The 18,091-nt window shown below is 41.5% G+C and overlaps 1 protein-coding gene and 1 long non-coding RNA gene across 4 annotated transcripts in view; one reads left to right on the top strand and one right to left on the bottom strand.

Moving 5' to 3' along the window:
* The window catches only part of GRM3 (glutamate metabotropic receptor 3), a 101,446-nt gene that overhangs the window by 15,650 nt on the left and 67,705 nt on the right, over positions 1–18,091 (top strand). The window lies entirely within an intron of this gene.
* Positions 11,066–18,081, bottom strand: LOC136290105 (uncharacterized). The gene is made up of 3 exons (XR_010720962.1): positions 17,886–18,081; positions 16,723–16,917; positions 11,066–11,265 (listed from the first exon to the last, which is right to left on the bottom strand). It is a non-coding gene; the product is annotated as an uncharacterized lncRNA (long non-coding RNA).

The following is an 18,091-nucleotide window of genomic DNA, read 5'->3' as shown; positions in this document are numbered from 1 at the left end:
TGAAACTGGCACACTTCTCAGTCTGAGAGATCTTCCAGTCTGCTGAATTGGCCATCAAGCCATGAAACATTCATTGCCTCTGGAAGGATTCAAAATAATGCTCGTGAAAAAAACAGAGACCTAGGATTGGGGTTTGTTTTCTTTGTCACCTATTACAGGAAAATTCTGTTAGGGTTTTTAACGTAAGAAATAGGTACAAAGACTGTGTGATTAGTACAAAGGAAAGCACTACCTCATCAGCAGGATAATGCCTTCTTTCTAAGTTGTAGCACTTCTAATCTTATGCTCTTTAGCGAGATGACAAACGTCAGCCTGTGCATTAAGTGTTTTTAAATGGCATAGAGTTTTTGTTGCATGATGGTCCAACTAATGCTTTACATTATTATCTCTTATGCTCATTAAAGGAAACGTTTAGTTTCTATCAAAGTAAAGGACTTAGTGTTAGGTGAGGAAAATAGCATTGGTTTGAAAATAAAATAGAGTATAAGTAAAAGAAAGAACTATTTTTGATGAAAACAGTATTGAGAATGGCAAAAATGTCTTTTTCTCTGATAATTTCTTCTCTATTAATGGCCTATTCTGCTATGATCAATAAGAACTCCTTCAAGGGTCACAGTGCTTCCCAAGTTGATTATTGCAACAAAAACAAATTGGTTCAAAGCCTTTCCTGAGTAAACAGTTACTGACAACACTTTATCCTCTCTGCCCATTGCTCTTCACCAGGGCTTGGTCTTCTCTAACAAAGCAACTGGAGACAGCAGCCTTGGCTAAACCTCAGGCCTTGGCTAAACCTCAGGCTGGAGGGCATTTCCTCAGTGAGGAGATTCACTAAGGCACTTTCCTGGCCCCTGTTCAACCTCACCTGGTACCAGGTCAATTCACTTCCCTTCAACTGAGATGGAGGGATGGAGCTTGGCATTGTCTGGTGACCAGAGATATGTGTGGACTTTTCCAAGGCTCTTGTCCTCATTGCTGAGTGTCAGCCATGCTTTAGGGCCTGGAGCTCTTCCTCTGTTTGTTTAATTCTCCTATTTCACTGCAGAACCCGGGAACTCCCTGAACTATTCCAAGTGCCTTCAGAGTATGGACAGATTGCCCAGCAAGCTCCTCAGGAGATGGTCCTCTTGAACTTCTAAGACCATTGCTGACTTTTTCAGAGTGACAGCAGGCAAGAATACCTGAAATTACAAAACAGGGTCATTTTCTCAGCTCAGGCACATTCTCCTGGAGCAAAATTGTAATGTCTCAGAGGATCTTTGGGCCTGTAGATAGTATAATAGGATTGGATTGGTGCCTGGCACGTAGGCAGTGATCTCTTCACTCTTGCCCACAAACCTCCTGCTGTCTGCAGGCTGAGAACCTTGTGCCCCAAGCCCTTGAGGTCATGTGTTTCTCCAGCCCAACCAAGTGTGTGGAGAGCAACTGCAAAGGCTTAGCTGGTTACACAGCTATGTTAATTGTTTTGCCTCTGGGTCTCTAGAATCATTTAGTTTTCCTGAGAACTCCTTGCAGTTAACCAAATACTTGCAGTTCATCTCAGACACTTCAGACTTACACCACACAAAAACCTTTCCCAAGCAGGCAAGTAATTCTTTCCTCTTCAAGTCAAATTAATAGATTTCTACTGGAGCCTTTTGCTTGTGATTAATACCAACAGTAAAATTAATATTTAATTTCCCTCTAAAAGACCAAAACTGTCTTCTTGACTCCCACTCAGATGTCTGGAAGAACAAGCAGTGTCTCACCATTGCCCATTCTATGAGATAATCTTGCTTTCCCCAGTTCAGAAAAATCTTGTGAAATTTAGGGAGCAGGGGGAAGGAGAAGTATCAGTAGTGACTTCTTGTACTTTTTACCACTTCTGTGACTACCAAGGAATTGGTGCTTCTTTTTGGTAATTTCATTCCACAGCCTCATTTTTTTCCATACAAATCAAGGAAAAGAAGCATTTGAGAGTGGGATTTACCTCAGCAGACATAACCTGAAGCCACAGTGTGGAGGTGTACATCTTTGGAAACTCATATTTCAAGATAAAAAAGAATTACACTTCTAAGGAGGGATTCAACTGACCTGTTTTAGACACCTAAAACATCTAGGAAGAGAGAAATAATGTTCAAAAATTGTTGTATTTATTTTTTAATTAAGTGACTATAAAAGGGCCTTTAAATAACCAGATCACATGTATGACCATATAATCTGATTGCTTCATTAAAAGAATCTCTCCTAAATGTCTACGGTGGGACTCGAGCAGTTCAGGCTCAGTTTTATCCATGTTTCTCACATGACTGAAATTTTAGTCATAATTTTATTCATAGCCTGCTCTGTAACTGAACTCAAACAAGGTGCTATGTCAGTGAGAGAGGAAAACATGGTGCTGCTGCTTTTTCTCTGGTCCTTGCCAAGTTGTCCTCCCTCATTTATTTCCAGAAGAGTCTGCTTGGTGTCTGTTCCAAAAAGAGACATTTTTCTCTCTGCAACACATAGGAGGAAGGCAAAATGTGTCTGAGATCCCACAATGCCATCTTTATTATTTGGAGAAAAGTTTGTCTTGCAAAATGAATTTTCTCTCCCAGAATTCAGAGTTTGCCTTTCCATTGAGGTTTGACTTTTTAACCACACATGAAAGCAACAACTTACTTGTGCTTTGGGGATCTCTTGCACTGTTATACCCATGCTTCCTTAAGTGTACACAGATGACCTCTGTCAGAGGTTGAATAATGACAGACATGGGCTACAGGAGCCTTTGTTTTAACCCAGTGCAAGTCTTCCTAAGTTCTTAGTGCTAAACTGTTAGTCTTGAAGTAAGAATTAATACAGGGAGGTCTTTTTGCTTGCTTATGCAAGAGGCCAAGCTGGAAAGTCAGTTATGGCCCCTGTGCCTTTAAAGTCAGTAGATCTGTGAATCAGCCATCCATAATCTTCAGGGATGCCAAATTAAAACTGTGTTAAAGTGAGAAAGAAATACATTAGAAAACCTGGCAAGCATTCAAGCCTAAGCTCACTGTTCATCTTGATCTTGTTGATTTGAAAGATTTGCATTTCAGACCTTTCAGAAAACATTAAGTTATTCTTTCAATCATCTCATAGTGTCAACACACTGGTCCAATATTAAGGTACTCAGATATGCAAACTCTTCTCAGTTTACATACCATGCATACGTGATAACTTTCATCTTGGTTATAATAAAGACTGAAGCAACAATTTCCTAAGCCAAGAGAATTTAACATTCTTAAACTAAAACACTGTTTCCTGTTCATAAAGCTGATTTAGGCTCAGAGCTTCTGTGGTTTGAGTGTGGAGGAGGTTGCATTGCACAAATTAAAGCAAATACATTTCCTTCCAAGTGGTGCTGTCAGAAAGTCACTTCTGCTAGACTCCAGTTTTCATGTAGAGGCGTTTGCAGTATCATAAATACCTGCTCTTCCTCCTCACATCAAGAGACCCTGAGACCTCGGGTTCCCTAATTTCCTTTTTGAGCACAGATTCCCTGACACGGTTCACCAGAGTTTAGTTTAGTTTAAATTTGGTGCCTGGTGGGTTGTGTTCTTTCTTTAGCCTTTGCTGTCTTCTGTTAAAAGCTCTCATGCATTTGAAGGTCTCCAATTAAAGGCTAGACTTGGCCCTTTCTGCATAAAACAGCAGGAATCTGAGCCCTATAGCCCCCAGGAGTGGATTCTCATGATTCCCTCATATATTCCTTTCTCCTCCTCAAAGCTATCTTTTATTCCTCCTTCTCTGGTGCACTTTGCAATGTCTCTCATTCTGAAGCAGGCTCAATTAGAGTTAGGGGAACTCTTTCCTGGTGCTGTCAAAGCTTCCTGGAGATTCCCATGTACCATAATCTTGCAAAGATTTCCTCACCTGCTGGATTTTCTACTTGTTCACCAAGACAGCTAATTTTAGCCCCAAAAGATAGGAATACTAACAGGATCAGGACAAGGCCTATATAATATCCCTCTCCTGGGATGTGACTTTGGTTAAAATGGTTCATTCCTTTACATATTAAAATCATCCTACTGATTAGTTCAAGATGTTGCTCTGGCTTTTTATGGCTTAACCAGGTACTAGCAGCAATTACAAAGACATTCCCCTCCTGAACCCCAAAAGAACACACCATCTACATTGCTCCAGTCTTACAGCCTGGGCTGTATTCAACTTCAGGGTTCAGGAGTTTGGGAAAAACTCTCACATTTATGTTCTCTCCTTGTACCAAGATATTTGCCCCAATATATCTTACTGGGGCAGAGGACTAATTGCAATACAGGCAGCCACTGCACCTACACAGGGAGTGCTCATAGCCCTGCTACACTTTGTCCCCAGGACTGACCCACCAGGATGTTGCTGTTACACTAGAGCTCTTGATGATTTGGTTTTTCCTAATCTAGAACTGAATTACAAAAAAATTGAAATTTAATATTAACATATTCCTGCTATGCCCAGGAATGTCTTTTTTTTTTTTTTTTTTTTTTTTTTTTTTCCCTAATGTCTTTACCGCTGAAAATGTATCTCTGGCATGAAACTGAAGGATCTCCACTGCTTTTCCCTGAATAACTTTTGAGTTACAGCAACATAAATATCAGGGAAGCAGACCAAGTTATTCTTTTGTACCATTTGAATTCACATATCCACTAGTACTAGCCCTCTTGTGATCATAGCTGTAGTTAAATAGACTAAGGGGGCTGTTTTTATGGATAAACCTTTGTTTATGTCTCACCAGACTTCATATTTACTGCTTAAATCAGTCAAAAAGTACACACAGAACCAGGAAACAACTCTCCTTATGACTCATATATTACTAGGTCCAAACTGTTCTTAAACTGTTCCAGCCCAGAGTTAACATATTTTTTAAAATAAATCCCAACTGTCAGTGGATGACTAGAGGTACAGAACTCATGTCTAAAAATTATTTAGTTCCTAATGTCACATTGTGTTAAAAAAAATTGTGAATTAGGCTAGACGTTTCATAATTCTGGACATCTGTCTTTGACAAATAAATATGTCATAGTCAAGCAAAACAGCCCTAGGAGAATATTAAAAATTCTACTACCTTTTTAAAAAGAGACTAGCATAATGAATTGAGGGAGTTAAGGCCATGTTTTCCACAAATACAGATGAACAAGCAGCTTAAGATTATTAAGGTGACAGCAAAGACTGTAATTTCATAAATTTTTTTACCTGTAGCTTGTATCATATATCTGAGCCCTGTGATTTCAATGACCATCTACATGATTTATTCAAAAATGTGGGTTTTGTCTTAATGTTCCTGTTGATCATGGGTTTTATCTGGTCATTTGATATTTTACTATTTCCTGGATGACTTTTTTCTGTGGTTTGGTTTGGTTCTGAGAGCTGAGAAATGCTGCAGATATTAAGCAGGGCAAGACTTTGACTTCTGTTCCACCTGCTAATTCTCCATTGGATATTCAACACAAACTTGTCACAGAAGCAAACTACATCTCAGCATGTAGGAAGTGAGGAACAGAGACAACACCGAGGAGAAAGCATTTTCTCTTTTTGTGAACTATTTTTACCTCACAGACTGTTATTCCACTGAGCAAACTCAAGATAGGTAAAAGAAAATGCACTTTGTGGGCTCATCTTGGATCAGTTGGAATCCTCAATATCTTTAACATGCTCATATTTTCACCACTTCACTGGTGATGGGTCTGGCAGACATTTGCTGTGGCAAATCGAGCAACATTTCTTCTGTAGACCAGCCATCCTGCTGTATAATAAAATACCCCCCGAAAATCTGCATTTTGCTAAAATACATGCCATGATTTTTTAAGAACAGCTTGCTGGGAATTTGCAGAGTTCAATGCTACATTTATATTTTCTGCAATAAAACTGACTCTAGTTCAGCACTTTCCTCACTACTTTCCCTGAACAATGACAATTGTTGTTGACATTATCAATGATTATCACCATCTACCTTCTCTGCATTTTAGTCTTTCCTTATACAGGGGTAGGTGATATTCCATTAATCAAGGTGTTGCCATTAAAAAAAATTGTCCTGAGGAATTTTTATCAATTTTCTCTTGTTGAGTTCAAGAATAACCATTTTGTACCAGTGGTTTTAACTGCTTTTTGCTAAACTTTTCCTATTTCTCCCTGTGGAGGCAGATTCTGCTGAAAATATATTATCATTATGATTGTGTTTCTCAAAAAGTAGAAAAGCATAGATATCAGGAAGTTAATCCTGGACCCATGAAGAATCACAGACCACAGGCTGAAAACTGAAATTTTACTGTTATTGGGGAATAGCATTTAAAAAAATAAAAATCTTTGCCTTAGAAGAAGACTTTGAGCTACCAGAACACACACTGAAAAGCAGAATTTCAGACAGATTTCTGGCTAATGCTTTGGAAGAACAGACAAGTATATGGATTAAGTTTTTCTTCACCTAAACACTTTTCTGCAGTACTTTCTTCTATATTATCCTATTGATGTAGGATTTTGCACTCTTGGCTCCCTAGGAATGCACCTCCAGCCAAAGGATTTATCCAATGCCTCTTTATCATTTCAAAAACCAGCATCAGCACTATTTATGCTGAAGTGTATTAGTAGAAACATATGTCACCATGATGATACACCTAACCTGTGTCCTTAGTTCAGCAGGTAGCTCCCATCCTGTTCCCGTCAACCTGGCAGCTACTTCTCCATGAATGTGTCCATGTATGTGTCCATGTATCAAATGCCTGTGTCCTGACACAGAACACCATCTGATTTGGGATTCCTCGGTGGGATGTCCTACACATTTGTCCAGTTGGTGCCCCCAAGACTGTATTCCGTTCCCGTTCTGTTTATTGCTGGAAAAAAATGAAGCAGATTTCCCTTTCCACATTAGTGTGACAGCTTCCCACGTCACATCTTGACATCTTTTTTCAACCTGTTATAGCAGAATTATGAAGTGTCATGAGAAGGTAAAACTCCATCAGTTTGTTTGCCTGATTGAAGGTTTGTGGCAGGTGTCCTGAAACCCCTCTGTGATATCAGCTCATACAGGTAGCTGCCCCTAAGCTCATGCAGGCACACAAAATGTTGGCAAAGATGATATACAGGCTGTTGAGCATCCTGATGAGTGTATAGCTCAGCTTCCAACACCTCACATCTGGCAGAGAGTTGTCCAGTGCAACTAGTGAAATCCATGAGCTGCCTCTGTGTTGTTAAGCAAATAGAAAAGTTCTTACCTCCTTTTTGGAATACCAGAAGCTACAAATAGTTCTTCTAATCTTAGTCTAGCCATAGTGACCTGAGGCCATTTTGTAAAAATGGCTTTGGGATGCAGGAAGGGTTAGACATCTTGCCTACGTAAGACCAGATGAATTAATCTCCTCCAGTTAAGGGAGCACTAGTGTCCCTGCTTTTTAAGCATTTTTTTCTGGGTTGGGATGAACCTGTGTCCCTTGAGGTCTCTGCCTCTCTGCATAGATGAGAGAGGGAGCTCTGTTGACACACATGGCTAGGCTCCAGGACTTTGAATGATTAAAATTAAATAGGATTAGGTTCACCCATTTTGCTTATTTTTTTCAACTATTGTAAAAACTGAGAATAATTTACCTAACCTTTTTTCATCTCACTAGAAGTTTGGAGGTATTAAATTTTTTTATCATTTTAAAATTTCAGATTATTTTAGCACACTACAATGTATATTACCAGTGGAAATATTTTGATATAGTAGGGACTTCACCACATGCTTCAGTTGTTTTTATATCCGTTATTGCTGTGCCATTTTAATGCAATTTTCCGCAGACTCCCGTGTTATTAACCTGCATTCATCATTTATATCCCTCTCCCGAGGCTTATTGTAAGAGGCTATAGAAGGAGATAAACAAATTACAGATACAGGAATTAATTGTTGCCTCACTGGAGCACCTCTCCCAAGGAACTTTAGGAGCACTGGTTGGAATGAAGCAGCCCATAGGCCACACTGATGGAAATGGTAGGAGGAAGGTTGAATACAACTGGACAAAAACATATACAGGGAAACACACAGATTAGGGCAGATAGGAGAAAACTGAAGGCACTGAAAGTGAACAAAATTAGTGCAAGCCTCCAAGGAATGAGGCTCTCAAATCAGAATTTAAACACTACTCCCAGCAAGGTTTGCTCTCTGTTGTGCATACAGCCTTTTCTACAAGCCATACCACCTCTAATGGGCTCAATATACAGCTCTTCCTCTTGTTTCTGTTCAGTTCCCTGCCCACTGAGGTTCAGGCATGGAAATCCCTGCTCCCTCACAAGGGAGAGGAGACAGAGTGGCTCAACTCTTCCTGGCAGATCCTGGATGTCCCCTGGTCCCAGACCCATCTCCAACCCAGGACAGCTGCCCAAGTCTTGGCAGCAGAGCTCTGGAGGAGGGCAAGGGCAGTGTGGGGAAAAGGAAGAAGGACCACAGTGCTGAGAAGGAAGACGTGGTTAAAAGAATAGTAGAAAGAAGAAGGGACATGAGGGTGAAGTTAATTCAGAGGAATGTGAGGGCACATCAAAGAAATTGTGTCTTTTAAGGAAGCATATGGTGCCTTGAACCTCGGGGGAGCCGTGCTGTGCTACAGTGGGTAATGACAAAGAGCAGCAGACTGTCCCTTTCCCTGAAAATCATGCGGTTGGAATAGATAAACACGTCAGAGGAGAGATGAGTGACTGGCCCAATGTCCAACAGGAGCTCTGCACTGGAGCCACTAAGAGTACCCAGGCAAAGCCCAGCCAGATGTGCCAGCAGTGAGGGAGGGACTGCTGCCCTCAGGAGCATAGGGAAAACCCGGGGGACAGAAAACTGTGATGAGGCAGAGGGTATGAAAAGGGCAAGGGAAGGGTGCAAAGCTTGGCTCCAGTAAGGTTTGCTAGCCTGACCTCAAGTGTTGTACACAGAGCCCGTGAGAGAGTGGGAGCATGACTGAGTTCTTTGCTTGGAGCAAAAATAGCGGCTGTGAAAGAAACGGGAAAGAGGCAGGCAGATACAAAAGAGGAGAAAGCTGGGGAAGAAAGGAAAAGAACATGAAAACACTATCCTCAAAACCAAGGCAGACATGCCAGCCATATTAATTTCCAGTACAAATGCCCTTCCTCTCCTGCAGCTCAATGAGGGACCTGACCACAGTTAAGTTTACGTTGTGTGTTTTCAATAATAGTAATAATGACAACAAAAAGCCAAAGCCCAGAATTAAATGTCAAAGGCTCAGCTTAATTCTGAAAGAGGAACAGAAGGAACAGCTTTGCATGGAGGTTAATGTGTTTCTCTCCTGTCTACAGAAGAGTTTTGTGGGTGGTTTTAAGAAGTTTCAGTGGTGGAGCTGATAGTCCTAAGAAACAATCTCTTCTGTTATATTCTACAGTTATTTTTTTAGCCACAGTTGTCAATCACACCACTTTTCAAAGAAGGGAAATGTCAGTATCTCTGCTCCATAGAGACAACACAGAGATGAGAAACATCTTGGCCAGTATCAGACAGTAGCGTACCCGTAAGGCAGCCAGCACCAGTAAGAACCCCACCAACAGGGTCCCAGCCTGGTCCACACCTCCTTCATGTTCCCTCTGTGAGGGGTGGGGGATGTTAGTGCTGATCTGCTGAAAAAGTCCTGTACCTCATTCAAAACCACAGGGTAGATTCCCATTTGCCTTGACTGCTGTGTGGCCAAAGGGGAGTGGTCATTTCCATGCCATATCCCAGCCTTTGGGGATCTCTACTGGAAATATGTACTGGAACTCCTGAATGCAGGGGTGGGCGTCATGTTTCTTGGCTTCATTATAGTCATTCAGTATGACTGGGAGGAAGCAATTAATGCTTTGGGCAATGATATCTAAAGTCTGAAATAGACACCTCTGTTTAATTTTTGTGCTGTAGAAAGAAAATAAATCTACAAGACAGCAGCAGCAATAACTGGAAATTATGTTTTCCCTTCTTGTGGAAACATGACCTGTTCAGATGCTCTTGCACCTTCTCCTGCAGCATCTGGTGCTGGGCACTCTCTGACACAAGATGCTGGGCTAGACTGGACTTGGGTGTAGTCCAGCCTGCAAATGTCTGTGTTCCTAAATAAGTTGTGAAGTTTTCTCACATTCTGTTCCTCAATCTGGGTAGAAAAGCCCAAATAGAGCATAATCTTTTCCTTTGAGAAATCTCACATTACGTATTTTCTATATTCTGAAGCAAAATTCCTTTCAATGTTCTCTTCAAAGCACTTGTACTCCTGACAGAGGTTTTGTAGCGTGCTTATCAAGGCTGTTTTCCCAGTGGAGGGCCACAGCTAATTACTACAGTCACAGAGTCTTTATATAGTGGGTCTTAAACACCTTGCCATCCTCAAAACTGTCTGGTTGGTTCATTCTTGAAATGACCACCTAAAATAACAGTGTGGGTAGAGATTCTCTCCTTGCTTTGCAGTTTTTAGTATGAGATCATTTAGCACTTTTCATACTTCAAATTTGCCGTTTGTTAAACCAGAAAAAAAGAATTAGGAGATGAAAACACAGCTTTTGAATCTGAATTCCCCCATGTCATGGTAAAATATTTCTTTTAGTGCTAAAAGTGGAGGAGACATAAAGAATGGGTATTTGTTAAAAAACATGAGAGGCCAAACTGGTGCATGGATGAAATTGTTCATTTTCATTATCTCCTTAAATTCAGATGAGTGTTCTTTTAACGTAGTTTTTACTATTACAAAAGGAATTGTGACTTCTATTACATGCACCTTGCTTCACAGGGAAAAATGTCTATGTTTCTTGACTGTCACGATTTCAAAAAAGCTATGTGTTGAATGTGGAAAAATGCACTGTCCCAGGACACTGGCAGACAGAGTCCAGTATCTCAAACATCTGCAGAGGTAAGAGTAAGAGATGTGGCTGGTTTTCTTTGAGGGCCAGACACAGAGGTTGTACTCAGTACAAGAAACTGGTAGATAATGGATACAACCTTGCAGACAGTGGTGAGCAGCCTGAGATTTCAGACAAGTCTGTGGGAGTGATGAGGGAAAATTCAAATCCACATAACAATAGTTTTAGGCAGAAAAAAAACCCTAAACCTTTAAGAGGACCCTTAGGCTTTAGATTTCCAGAAGCAGGGAAATTTATTAAGAAAAAAAATTGCTAAATGTTTGTCATTTGTGTCATTCCACACCATTTAAGGAATTATGAAACATACAAAGGAAGATGATAAAGAAAAACAACCAAACCTCTAAATCCAAGTAATGGGACAAAACAGAGAAAGCAATCAGGCAGATTCATCATCTCCATTTCATCCAATTTACACCGGCTGTAGAGTTGACCCTTGTAGGAAAAGAAAGACCAGTCAGTTACTGCCCAGTCATGCTGGGTATTACAGTCCCTCCCCACGGACCACTGGTGGCCCATACATTGATTTTGCAATCAGACCAAAAGCAACATCCTTAACACCACACTGGATTATTGCCCTGACTCTGACTCAGGGAACATTTCCTCTAGCTCTTGTGTTTTCCTTGGAGATCTTTCCATCTAAACATTGACCAAGCTCAACCTGCTTCAACTTTTAAATATGACAAGGTAATAGATCAGACCACAAGCAAGCAGGGCAGCTGTGCTATTGCAGTTTAGAGGGAAGGCTGCCATACAGTGCCAGGACAAATTCCCATTTCACATTGCCAGCAGCACTGTGCATGTCCAAGGCCAACAGGATCCCTCCTGTGATCCCACACTCCAGGGGATGGTGGGGAAGGGATACAGGTAGCCAGACCATGGTTTCAGCGATTTTCAAATTAACCTTGATGCCACAGACTTCTCAAACATGCCCTAGGACTCGATAGATACCACTCTTCATGGGTAAGCCCTCGTCTCAGGGGTTAGAAACCTGTCTTCTGCCCTGGGATGCTCCAGGCTTGGAGGGAGGAGAGCAATAAATCCTGGTGTTCAATAGCACTGCACCACTGGCAAACCTCTGATCAGTGGACAAGACCCAAGACACAGATTTTAGGTGTTAGGGAGGAATTCTTTACTTGAGGGTGGTCAGGCCCTGGTAGAGTTTGCCCAGATAATCTGTGGACACCCTATCCCTCAAAGTGTCCAAGGCAAGGTTGGATAGGGCTCTGAGCAACCTGGTCTAGCGAAAGGTATCCGTGTTCATGGCAGGGCATTGGAACCAGATGAGCTTTAAAGTCCATTTCAACCAAAGACTTTGCATGATTCTATGAAACTGTCCCCATGATCAAAGATGCTGCAGCAGGTCCATCTTCTGCCCACCATGGCAGCCTTTCCCACATAAACCCAGTACACCCCTGCTCCTGCCAGCACTTCTCATTCCGTTGCAGTCCTTTTGAGGAAAAAGAAATTGAAGATTCAGTGCCCAACACTGGAGGAGCCATTGGGAGATTTCCAAAGGAGTTTAGGGAATTTTTATCCAGCACATAAGTATCAGACAGTGGAGCTCTGCTCCACAGCTGCTTCACTGCCAGACTCCTCACGGCAAGGCTGGCAGCTTCCTGCTGGAAAGAGGAATCCTCTTCCAGGCACTTGCAGCCAGCTTACAGCTGCTGCTGCAGTTTTGAGGGAAATTTGTCCCTCTACTGCCAGCACCAATTTGTGCACATTTGCAGGTGTGACAAATTTGCTTCGGATGACCTCTGGGAAGGCAAAAGCGTTGCCTTGAAAGTGTGTCAGTGATACCACTTAGCACTCACATTTTCTACTTCAAAGTGTTCTACCAACATTAATGAAGTGAGCTTCAAAATAAGAGCTGAAAACACCCTAATAACATGAAAATAATGCCCTGGAACAAGTATATAAGCAAGAAGGCAACAAAGCCATTATAAAATGAGGACTTTTTTTTTCTTTAATGATCTTGCTTTACCCAATCTAATTTAAAAGTAGCTCATCTGTTTAGCTGAAACCCTCCAGTCACTTTTTGATAGCACTGTGAGGTGGAATATAGCAACTAGGGATGTAAAAATTCAGTTCTGTGACCCTGGTGGCCTGGGAGAATATAGTATTCTATTTAGAAAAATCTTAAATTACTTCACTTATCACTTCAGACTGTTTTTAAGATATATGTAAATATATGGTACAGAGTCCCTCAAAGAAACATTCAGCCCCCGTTTTGAAGCTCTGAGACTGAGGAACTCAGCTGAGATTTTACCAGGAGCTGTACACAGTTACAGGTGTAGTTTTCTTCTGAAAGCATCATCAGGACACACAAAGCTGTGAATAGATCAGAGAGGTTTGAACAAAGCAAGCAAAAATTGCTAAATCCAGGTTTCTCATAAGTTAGCCTCCCATTGCTTTTAATAGGGCTAGGATTTTGCCTGCTGGACTGAATTCCCAGCTCTACACTGAATTCACTGTAGCAGAAATCCCTTAATCTCTTTGTGCATCCTTCTCTCCATGTTCTTTCCTATCTCCTCATCTATGGATAAGGATGATACTAAAGTCTGCCTCCATGGGTATTATGAGAACTAATTAACTGAGCTTTCAGGAAAATTTCAGCAGCAAAGGCAAATTTCTCCTCTGGAGATAAAACACATACACACACACACACACACACACACACGTATAGATACAGATATTTGTGTGTACTGATAGATATACACATATAATCTGGTATATATAATATACCTATCACCTGCCACTTGCCAGACCTTTTTTAATGTCAAGGTTCTTCTTTTCTTTGCCTTGTCTTACTTTTACAATCCCACTATTTTTAAATGCTGTACTCTATCCAAAGCCAGTGTGGAGATGTCAGGCAGGTAGTTATTAAAAAGAAAAAAAAAAAAAAAAAAAAAAAGAAAATAAAAAAGAAAAGCCTCTGCTTTCTTCTTATTTAATAGCATTTTTGTTCTGCAACCATTGTTCCTGCCAGTCAGAAAAACTGCTTGGTTTTTAATGAAAAATCCTAACAGCAACAAATTGCAACCCTCCCTTTCAACACAAGACATGCCCTTTGAATTTAATTATGCCTCAGGCAATGCATTATAATGAGCATGTGATAAGTGACACCAAAAATCTTCCAACAAACACAGCAGATATCCCCCACTGGGCAAAAATAGCTCAGTACCAGATTGCATGTATTGGTTCGAGCTTGCTCAGGGCCGGAGTCTGCCTGATTTACGCCACCTGGGCTTGGGTGTCACATCTCAGCCCCATCGATGCCGGGAGCGCTGAGCACTCTCTGCCTGCCAAGCATCCCCTCCCTGCGCATCCCTGCATCCTGACTCCGGCAGCAGAATGCCAGCCTCCAGGAAAAGGGATGGAGAGCTCTGCCCGGGGCAGGGACATTCCTGGTGAGGTGATTCAGAGCACCCAGCAGGAGCTGAGAGGAGCCGGGGGCAAAGGAAGTGGAAGAGGTTGGGAGGTTTTCTTTCCTCCCAGAATAATTTCTCACAAGCTGTGTCAACTATCCACAGTTAAACAAATACTTGAAGTATCTATCAACATTTCCCATTTGGAGGGAGAGGCAGCACCAATTACCTGTGGTTTTGTTGTCTTGGGAGCTGCCACAGTCAGCGAGAGGAGACTGCCTGGGATATTTCCCATTGTTCGCAGAAGAAAATTTCCTTTGAAAACAAACACCCACAGCCCTGCCTGTAATGCAACACCAGGGTCAAACTCTGTCCTCTGCATCCTTCTGGATGCTAACTTGGGATAATGCAATGGCCCTGAGTTATTTAGATTTTCTGGGATGGCCACACAGCCACAGACCATAGAATCATATGGTCGTTAAGGCTGGAAAAGATCTCCAAGATCATCAAGTCCAACCTTTGACCAAATGCCACCACACCCACTAAACCATATTAAAAACTGCCATGCCCACTTAGCTTTTGTCCATCTCTGGCAATGCTGGTTGTGCACAATGGTTGGGTCGACTCATTATTGGGATGCAAAGTATTCATATGCACAGGGAGACAACAGTCGCAGATGCCTCCTGACTGCTGGTGGGCAAATATCAAGTTCTATTTAACCTCAAAAGCCATATGGATGTAAACATAAAGTGAAGCAATTCCAATCCTGCCAGAGGGTTTTGTTATTTCCAAGTATCTGCATTGGACGTGGTCTCTGTCTTCCATTTCCTTTCGTGTCAGTACAGGTGCCTCGGCTTACTGACATTTTAACAGAGATGAGTTTTCAGTTGTACACCAGATATAGCTGCTCTGAGTCTGAAGACCCTCTTGCTCATGTCAGGGAACTGTTTCCCTGCTGTGGTACAGCTCTCTCATGAGCTTCTGCAGCATCTGTTTTCATTGAAGTCTTAAAGATGAAAGACAGAGCTTTTAAAAAGGGACGGCTGGGATGCACAATCAAGTTATTGCAGTTTAATGTGTTTCTGGGCAGCAGCTGAGCCACACCAGCCAGCTGGGTTCACACCCTCAGCTTCAGTAAATGCAGGATTTAAACTACACATTACCATGGCCTGAGTATGACTCTGGTCAGACACCCAAAATAAATCATTCACTTTCTTGAGCACAATAACACCATCATGTGACTAAGTTCTCCAGATATTTAAATGCTTAATTCTTCCTTTCACCACTAACTTGCCCCACATCCATGCGTCTTATCACGTCCTTGGCTTTCAAGTTTCAAATGTAAAATGAATATAAAGAGTGCTTACACAAAAGATTATTATAAGAACTAATATGAGAGCCTATGGTGTGCTGAGATATTCTGGATACCTGGCCTGAGGGTCATTTTAAACACCCCATTCTGCTAAGAGGAATCAGAACAGCAGTGCTTTGCTTTTAGTCACCCCCATTGCTCCATGTTATTTATGCAGCTGCGGACCAGAACAATTACTTAATCTTGTCTTTTGCTGCAGTAAACAGAAGCCAACAGGGCTGCATTGCTATACATGAGCTGAGGAGCTGCATCCCTTTGTTGCATGTTTTAATGCGAACCTGTGAGTCACAGTTCTTGTACCAAAATATTTCCAAGTACATCTCCTTTCAAAGACAAAATTTTAGGAGCTGCTGTCATGTGTCACACATAAACAATGTGAAGGATAACATCAAACACTTGGAAAGTGTGCAAGTACACCAAAAGGAAGGAGGCTGATTTACTGAGCTTTAGTCAGTTCTGTATAACTCCATGAGTCTTACACCTAGAGGACTCAGAATGCTGTAACTGTTACCTGTGAATAAAGCTTCCCTCTGGCAAGTGATAATTAATTCTTAGATTTTAGAAGTTTCTGAATTTCAGAGACCCCTGAGCACATTTGTATGAAGATTAGACATTGTTTCTTTTCTCCTTTTCTCTTTGAAGTCTTTTCTTCAAAGATTGCAGCTCACTGTTCAGACTGCATAAATCCTCTCTTGACAGAGCCTGCTTTTCTCTGCACTCACAGAGCTTTGAGTCTAACTCTGCTCTCCCTTACTCTGCTCTATGCTCCATCAAAGAACAGAGAGATTGTCAGCACCACATCGCTGCCAGTGGGGAGGAGAATCAAACCCTTTGCCAAATACATCAAGTGAACTGCTCACCCCCTGTGGGGAAAATTTACCACCTAACAATGCAGTAATTGATATTGATGGGGTGTGTTGTTCACATTTCAATTTTTTAGAAACTTGTTTTCAGGATCGTGAGAAGCCAGGTTACAGTGATCAAAGGTCGAAATCTTTAATTCCCTGTAAAACAACTTCCCTGGGGCTATGCCGGATGTAGGAAGAAATTTGTGGTTTTGGAAAGAGAGTTATACAAGGCACGTACCTAAACTAAAAAAGACCAAAGATGCTAAATTACAAGAGTGAGATTTTCTTCTTATTTACTTACCTATGAACTGTAAGCAACTGCTCAGATGCTGAAGAAATGAGCTCATCCACATTTTTAGTTGGAGTAGTGAGTGCTGGGTCCATAGAAATGCAGTCAAGTTCTTAATATTCACACCTTAGACAAACTCCTCACTTCTCTCGTCTCAAGCTGTGCTCCTCTGACCTTGCCATGAAATTATATTTTGCAACTTCTTTTCTAATGAAAAACAAAAGGAGAACTGTTTGCTTCTCTTTTCCATCCTGTTGAACTAATTTTGGGAAGGGAAAAAATAAAAAGGCAAATATTCTTATAATCCAGGAAATCCTTTTCTTTATAGCTTGAGATAAATAACCCCCATTAGTGACAAATTAGAAAACCAGTGTTCCACATTTGTAATTCACAGAATGCTCTAGCTGTATGCATAGCTGAATTTCAGGGTCTTCATGTTAAATGGTACAAATCTTCAAATATTCCTACTGCTGCCTCTGCTCTCAGCTGCCCTCCCTCAGTGACCATTGCCGATGACCTGTGTGTGAGGAAGTCACTGATGAGGTGAATAAAAGTTGTACTATCCAGTTGAATTCTTGTACATTAAATTTCTACTCCATGTGATCACAGTGATGACCCAAGGTGAGCAATGGGAGAAGATGAAACAATGTTCTACATCTGGGCAAAATTGACACTTTTCTGTGTAGCAACATCACGGTTTTAGCCAAATCACTTCACATTGAAAATTCATGGCTGTGTGTCCAGTGATGTAAATTATATTTAATTTTCACACTGCCTTGCTCATTAGCAAGTACCTTAAAAATACCCCAAACTTTCCCAGGCATTAGACAGTACCAGAGTAGTGAGGTGTCTTGCCCAAGACATCAGGGCAATGACAGAAGAAGGAGTAGATCCTGGAGCACACATACATCCCATCTTCAAACCACTCTTTATGTTACATTGCTTCCCAATTTAGTGCCCCAACTGGTCTAGTCATGCACAGTCCTCAAGCACTCTCGACTTTTCTCTCACGTCATTTTGTAGAAATTTCCTTTTGTAGCCTGACAAAGGAAATATTTCTAACTCTTGTTATGAATCTTTTGTTTTTTTCCCCAAAAACTTCAATGCACAGACCTGAAATTCTGGGTCACTTCTTGGAACTGGCCCTCTGGGCCCCATATGCCTCCTTCACCCACCTTGAATATTCACAGCACAGCCCAATGTGCCGGATACACAAGTGCAACTGCACCAGGAGAGCTCTGTCCAGGGGCCACAGGCCAGATGACAAAGAGCCAGGGAAGGAGGTTCATAGCTGAATGTCTTTGCCCAAGGGAAAGCAGACCAAAGAATACAAAATGTCGGCAGAGGGCATGTTGCCCTTGATTGAGTCCCCGCTGGCTGG

This window comes from Chamaea fasciata, unplaced genomic scaffold (genome assembly GCF_029207755.1).
Source record: "Chamaea fasciata isolate MVZ Bird 193981 ecotype frontalis unplaced genomic scaffold, bChaFas1.0.hap1 SCAF_5, whole genome shotgun sequence".
In the NCBI taxonomy this organism is placed as follows: Eukaryota; Metazoa; Chordata; class Aves; order Passeriformes; family Sylviidae; genus Chamaea; species Chamaea fasciata.
Note: the sequence above shows the minus strand (reverse complement) of the source record. Positions and strands in the feature narration are given on the sequence as shown.